An 8,030-nucleotide genomic window follows, 5' to 3' on the forward strand; every position below is an offset into this window, starting at 1 on the left:
GAGGAGGAGAAGGACAAGGAGGAAGAGGAGGAAGGGGAGGAAGAGGAATCAACAGAGAAGGAATCAACGGAAGAGGAAGAGATGGAGGCCATGCTGGAGGTAGAGGAAGAGGAAGAGGAAGACAAGAAGGTGCTCAAAGAGGACAGAATCTGACAAATGAGATCCGCGCAACACTGGTTGACCACGTTGTCAACCACAGCCTGACGCTGAGGGAGGCTAGACTGCGAGTACAGCCAAATCTAAGCCGATACACAGTGGCAAGTGTGAAAAGAACATTGCGACTGGAAAATAGGTATTGTAAAAATATCATCATATCAAAAACATCTGCACGGTTTCAGCAACTGCTTACAGTACTGTATTCTATGCACTATCAGCACTTCTGTTACCTTTTCCTGTGAAATGACTGTACTATTGTTTACTGTTTTTTTCTCTACATAGGATTGAGGGTCAAGAACGACGAGGGGGAAGGCCTCCTATGTTCACAGAACAGCAAGAGAGGGACATAGTAAACATGGTTTTGGCCAACAATGCTATAACCCTCAATCAGCTCCAAGCTAACATTGTCAATAACCACGTCGGTTTCAACAATATCCATCAGGTCTCAACATCAACACTGGCACGCATCCTAACAAAAACCATATTCAAATGAAGCAAATTTATCGAGTGCCTTTCGAGCGCAATTCCGAAAGGGTGAAACGACTGCGGCATGATTATGCAGAGGTATGTATTCACCTAAGCATTGTGATCTTGCATACTGTCTCATAATCTTTTACTGTACTGTAATATGTATACTCTACATACTCTATAATCTACACTGAACACAATTTTGCCTGACACTGTTCTTCAGAGAGTTTTATAAATGGATGGAGAGGAGATCCAGCATGAGTTCATCTACGTAGATGAGGCTGGGTTCAACCTGACGAGAACACGAAGGAGGGGAAGAAACATCATTGGCCACAGGGCTATAGTCAATGTCCCAGGGCAACGTGGGGGTAATAGAACACTCTGTGCAGCCATTACACAGAATGGGGTCCTCCACCGCCATGCCCATATGGGCCCTTACAACACAGCACTCATACTCACATTCTTGGACCAATTGCACAACATAACAGCAGCAGATCAAATCGATCATATGCAATACATTGTTGTCTGGGACAATGTGTCTTTCCACCGCTCTGCTCTGGTTCAGAACTGGTTTCAGCAACATCCACATTTCACCGTCCTATATCTTCCACCATACTCTCCATTTCTCAACCCTATAGAAGAGTTTTTCTCGGCATGGCGGTGGAAGGTATATGATCTCCGTCTCCAGGCTGAGGTACCCCTCATCCAAGCCATGGAGGAGGCCTGGGACCAGATGGAGGTAGCAGCAATGCAAGGATGGATTCGTCATTCAAGACGTTTCTTTCCAAGGTGTCTTGCTAATGACAACATTGCCTGCGATGTTGATGAAATTCTCTGGCCAGATCCAGCTAGGCGAAGAGACAATGTCTAGTTTTTGTTTTCTTTTGTTTTTTACAGTAAACTTACAGTACAATACGTAAAGTGACATTTTGTTACAGTATTATGAATCTCCATGTCAACATTTTGGGCGTGTTGAGAAATAAATGAGTTTCTTCAGTCTGCAACATTGGTCTGTGTAGTTTGGTGAATTTACATATATTTGTACTTTGTTGATGGTAGCCAACTCTAATCATAGGGAAGTAGAAGTGCTAAAAGTGTTTTAGGTTTATCACAGCAGAGTGTAACTCGTGCAAACAGTGTATAGTAATGTGAAACGTGTGTGTTTCATATGGTAACAAAGTGTGGTTTTTAAACAGAAGTGTATAGTTTTTACAAGAGTGTTTAATTATGCAAAGGATCTGTAGTGTTTTGCTAATTGGGTGTGTGGTTGTGCTAATTGTGTGTAGTGTTTTGAAAACACGGGCCCTGTTTTGAAAATCGTGCTTAAGCAATCCAAAAAAACTGTAAGAAAAAAAACAGAAAAAATCTGTAAAGTTAACATGAAAATGTATGCAAAATTACAGATATTGTTTTTACAGTGATTCAAGTCTTGACCATTCCCTGACAGGGAATTGAACCCTAGCCGCAGCGGTGAGAGCTCCAAATCCTAGCCACTAGACCATCAGGGAGTCATGATTTCCAAATTTATCTTTGTAGATGTGAGTTTCCTTTTCACTTACTGGAATGACTCATATTGTTTTAGGCGAGGAATGACTCCTGGCTAGAGCTTCAGAAGGAAGGACATGACAGATTACACATCTGTCACATAGTCAGTTTGTATTCTTAAATACCAAGTCTCTTGCTGTTCCTTGACTAGTTGGCCCCCCTTGCTTTGCATCGCTCCAGGTATGTAGAAAGCAATCTATTATGCACCTTTGCATTGCACTAAAATGTCAAAATTTTGACCTGAATCCAACAATAACATTACTTGACTTCACATACAGGGTTTTCAGGTAAAAAATGTTGGTCAGGGGTTTAGTTACTGTTTGAAAAATGAAAAGAATAGTTATTGAGATAGAGGCAGATGAGTGTTTACGATCCATCAATGATGACAAAAGGATACATCCGAAAATGGAAAAAGATGGGGAGAGAATGTTTTTTGGTTGTAATATGGTTCTGTAGGAAACAAACATGACAAACATTATTACGTTTTTCAATGCTGTAACAATGTGTAGAATAAATATTAAATTTCAACATTCTGTCTACGAAGATTTACGTCATAGCCTGCGACACATGTTTCTATCAGTAAGGCGGGATGCCAGGCAGGTGGCTGTTGTAAACAAACCGGCGGCTGTGTGATGGGCCATGGATCCCAAAGGGAAAAAGAGAAAAATAACTGAGGAGAACAGAAGATTCAACTTTTCTTGGACCGAATCATTTGCATTCATTGCCAATGCGGAAGGATTGCCTGAATGTTTGCTCCGTAGCGAGAAGTTGTCAAATAACAAAAACAGCAATGTGGAAAGACATTTTCAGGGAAGGCAGGCTACATTTGCAGCCGAGTACCCAGTTGGGAGTGAGAGAAAAAGTGCAATTGCATTACTTCTGGAGAAATTAGAGGAGCGCAAAAATAGTTTCAAGAAGTGGATTGCATCTCCAAACTCCACTACTGCTGCAAGTTCTGTCGCAACCCGGGAGATAATAAAACGTGGCAAACCGTTCACAGATGGTGACTACATGAAGGAGTCATTTATCAACATATCAGAATACCTATTGCAGACTTCAAAATCAAAACCGAGATAATGCAAAAAATTAAAGACATGCCTCTCTCCGCTAAGACAGTGAAGGAAAGGGCTATTGAAATGGCAGGCAACATCACCGATCAGCAAATCAAGGACATTAAGTCAGCGCCAGCATACTCAATTGCCTGTGATGAGTCCTGTGATGTGATCGATATTGAACAGACTGCGCTTTTATGCAGGTATGTGAACTCCGATGGGCCGCAAGAAGAAATGATCCAATTAATACCACTGAAAGGCTAAACACGGGGGGAGGACATATGTGACGCTGTGCTGAAGTGTTTAAATGACAATGGGACAAAAGTTACAAAGATTAAAGTTACATCTTACATGCCCGATGTTGAGAAGCTGATCAGTGATGTCCAAAAGCAGAAGTCACATTAAACGGATAAGAACACAATCCTGTCATAGGCACATCTTTAGTAACAAAGTGGCTGTTTTTATAAAGTGATATCTGATTTGTCAGTATATATTGGAATGACACTTAGGGATATTATTGTGTTTTGTTGCTCAGGTCCGAGCATAGCTGCGTTGGTTGCGTGTCAAAAGAGAAAAGGATGCTGCTTTGTTTTACTCTTGCACTGACTTGCTTGGCATTTGCACAGACGTCAAACTTGAACTGTATTAATTCGATTTTATATATAAATTACCTTTTCAAAAGGCTGATGTTTTATTTTTAAAAATGTAGGCTGCGTTTTATTGCACTCTCTTGCCCAGACAAGGGGCACGTTATGCACGTTCCGTTTTTTTTTTTTTTTTCAAATCCTCGAAATAAAAACAACATCAAAAATCTGATTTCTTTTTGCATTTCTTTAATTTCATCAAAACAATGAAACATAATTCATTAATATTGTAATTAAGTTAAACTTGAGGCGGCATCGCAGAACAGAGTAGTCACGTGGTGCGTCATTCTCTACAGGATGCACTGCAGGAAAAATAAACATTTAATCATGAAGGCTCATTATGTATATTAGAAGTTAATTTAGTCATTTCGATAATAGGCTAATATAGCTACTATAGATACATACAGCATGTGTTGCCTTCAATATAAGGCTTCTATAAGGCTTTTATTTTTTTGCGGCTCCAGACATATTTGTTTTTAGTTTTTTTGGTCCAATATGGCTCTTTCAACATTTTGGGTTGCTGACCCCTGGTCTATGATTCTCGTGTTGGCTCCGTAGGTCCTGGATGAGACCACTTTGCATAGAAGTGGAAGCATGGATTAAATAATCTGGTTTATTTATTGAGTGTGATGGAAAAGAGTGTCATCGGCGTGGCAAATTCATCACGATTTTACTATCACTTTTTATTGGCAAAATCAAGTCTTTGTTTTGGTAAAATATTTCGTATCAAATGTTTCCTGTTGTCAAATGATATCAGGAAACTGACTCGTTCAGTGGAGCCATGAAAAGACCCCATGACAATCTACCTGACCTTAGCCTTTCAAGTCAGTGACAAATCCAAGCTGCATTACCTTTTTTAAGCTGCATTTCCTTTTTACCAATGTTCAATTTCCAATTTTGGCTAAAGTAGTCTGTCGTCCAATAGATGGTGGAAACTAGGCTTATCTGCTGTCACTTTTGACCGAAAAATTTTGAATGTTGGTAAAATGTTTTGTTTCAAAAGTAGTCTTTTGTCCAATATAATCAGAAAGCTCAATCTGGCAGTGGAGCCATAAAAACACTACATGCCAAACCAACTACTTGACCATTGCCTTTTGCGTCACTGACTGATCATATTTACTTGATGGGAAATTGCTAATAGGATGTTTTTACGTGGCTCGTTGGTCTAGGGGAATAATTCTCGCTTCGGGCGCGGCGGCCTGTCGCATTTAGGTGGCATTCGCTGACAGCCAATGAAGTTGCAGCATTATTAGTGCTGTCCGAGGTGCTGAACCAGCCAAGTTTTTTTCCTGAATATTTAATAATTATTATCTGGACGCAGGTTCGAATCCCAGTTGGGGCTATGTCTGGGATGCATTATTAAAGATAAATAGGTATTTATTAGATTTTTTTATCTTAAGTCAAGTAAATACCTTAAATTATACAATTTAAGGTAGTGTATGATCAAAAAAAATACTAAAGCCAAACAAAACTAAAAGTGTATAAAATACCACGGTTCTACTTGACTTACTCATGGCTAATAACTACTTATATTACGAAGCCGTAAAATTGCAACAGGTTATCAACATTTTCAGCGAAGAAGAATACCACAGCTCAAGTCTCTGGTAAGGCAACAGCTTGATTCTGGGATATGTATGAAGTGCTCGCTATCGTCATCTGTCATGCAGGTTTGCTGGATTTTCACAGTGTGCTAGTGGCCATGATGAGTTGTGACTTTGAGCTTTTTAACCGTTTTGTCCAATTTAGCTAATTTTCAACCAGTTTGTGCAATAACATTTGGTGTTCTCAGGCATTGTGCAAATTATGGTCTACCCTCCTGCTGTCCAGAAGACTGTGATCATGGCAACAGCTTAATGGTCTTCATTTACCTGCACTTTAATCTGTAGTTCAGCAGATTGTTTTTTCCACAGTAACTTGCTTTAGAAGCCTGGGTAGCTCAGTCGGTAGAGCATCAGACTTTTAATCTGAGGGTCTAGGGTTCAAGTCCCTGTTCAGGCGTAGAGTTGCACATTCTGCTAAATAAGTTGTCCATTTGACATGCCTGAACGCTTCAGACACTGCCATATCATGTGTGTTCCATGCACAAGTCTTTACAAAGAATTGTGGCTGTTTTTCAGGCAGGTTTGTATCATAACAATGTTGCTGGTACGTCTAAATGAACAATGGGCAACCTACATCCGTCTTGCTAGCACCCAAATCTCTGTACTCATCTCCTTATCCAAGGACATACCACATATGTTCTATAACCCTTTTCATTGGTTAGCTACCAATCTTAAATAATTCCTTTCATTGTATTAATCTCAGAAATGACCAAAGCATGACACATTCCATTCATGTGCTAGTTTTCAACCACTTGAATGTCACTGTATTTTCAGCATCAGTCGTGTTTTTTTCGTTTTTAAAACACCTGCCCCGTGTGAGGGTTGAACTCACGACCTTCAGATTATGAGACTGACGTGCTGCCTACTTCGCCAACGAGGCAACGAAAGGCAATGCAATGGTTGGGAAAATCTCAGAAAAACTAACAATTTGGTCGTCAATCTAATAAAAACAATGGCAGTGTTGTGAAAAAGTGTTTGCCCCTTCCTCATTTCCTGTTCTTTGCATGTTTGTCTCACTTAAGTGTTTCGGAACATCAAACCAATTTAAACATAGTCAAGGACAACACAAATAACACCAAAGCAATTTGTAAATGAAGGGTGTTATTATAAAGGTGAAAAACAAAAATCCTAACCATCATGGCCCTGTGTGAAAGAGTGATTGCCCCCTAAACCTAATAACTGGTTGGGCCCCCTTAGCAGCAACAAGTGCAACCAAGCGTTTGCGATAGTGTCAATGAGGCTTTTTACAGCGTCCTGGAGGAATTTTTGGCCCTCATCTTTTGCGGATTGTCCTAATTCAGTTACATTAGAGGGTTTTCGAGCATGAACGCTTTTTAAGGTCTACCACAACATCTCAATAGGATTCAGGTCAGGACTTTGCTAGGCCACTCCAAAGTCTTCATTTGTTTATCTTCAGCCATTTGGTGGTGGACTTGCTGGTGTGTTTAGGATCATTGTCCGGCTGCAGAACCCAAGTTCGTTTCAGCTTGAGTACACGAACAGCAGTCGGACATTCTCCTTCAGGATCTCTTGGTAGACAGCAGAATTCATAGTTCCTTTTATCACGGCAAGTCTTCCAGGTCCTGAACAGCAAAAACAGCCCCAGACCATCACCTACCACCACCATATTTTACTGTTGGTATAATGTTCTTTTATGAAAGCAGTGTTCTTCTACGCCAGATATACTTGGACAAACACCTTCCAAAAGAGTTCCACTTTGGTCTAATCGGTCCACAGAATGTTGTCCCAAAAGTCTGGGGGATCATCAAGATGTGTTGTGGAGAAATGAGACGTCTTTGATGTTCTTTTGCTCAGCAGTGGTTTCTCCTTGGAACTATGCCATGCAGGCCATTTTTGCCCAGTCTTTTCCTGATGGTGGAGGCATGAACCTGACCTTAACTGAGGCAAGTGAGGCCTGCAGTTCTTTGGACGTTGTTGTGGGGTCTTTTGTGACCTCTTGGATGAGTCGTCGCTGCGCTCTTGGGGTAATTTTGGGCGGCCAGCCACTCCTGGGAAGGTTCACACACTGTTCCATGTCTTCGCCATTTGTGGATATGGCTCTCACTGTGGTTCGCTGGATTCCCAAAGCTTTGGAAATGGCTTTATAACCCTTTCCAGACTGATAGTTTCTCATTACTTTCTTTCTCAATTGTTCCTGAATTTCTTTGGGTCTCGGCATGATGTGTAGTTTTTAAGGATCTTCTGATGGACCTTACTGTGTCAAGCAGCTCCTATTTAAGTGATGCCTTGATTGTGAACAGGTGTGGCAATAATCAGCCTGGGTGTGGCTAGAGAAATTGAACTCAGGTGTGACAACCACAGTTATAGTATGTTTTTAACAAGGGGGGCAATCACTTTTTCACACAGGGCCATGATGGTTTGGATTTTTTTTTCACCTTTAATAATAAACACCTTAATTTATAAATTGCATTTTGTGTTTACTTGGTGTTGTCCTTGACTATTGTTTAAATTGGTTTGATGTTCCGAAACACTTAAGTGTGACAAACGTGCAAAGGAACAGGAATGAGGAAGGGAAAACACTTTTTCACACCACTGTATATGCT

General features: G+C 40.6%; 1 non-coding gene across 1 annotated transcript; it reads left to right on the forward strand.

Moving 5' to 3' along the window:
• The first annotated feature begins 5,790 nt into the window (after positions 1–5,790).
• Positions 5,791–5,863, forward strand: trnak-uuu (transfer RNA lysine (anticodon UUU)). The gene has a single exon. It is a non-coding gene; the product is annotated as a tRNA-Lys (tRNA).
• Positions 5,864–8,030: the final 2,167 nt, after the last annotated feature.

The sequence above is a fragment of the Etheostoma spectabile genome, unplaced genomic scaffold (assembly GCF_008692095.1).
Source record: "Etheostoma spectabile isolate EspeVRDwgs_2016 unplaced genomic scaffold, UIUC_Espe_1.0 scaffold00002874, whole genome shotgun sequence".
Lineage (NCBI taxonomy): Eukaryota > Metazoa > Chordata > Actinopteri > Perciformes > Percidae > Etheostoma > Etheostoma spectabile.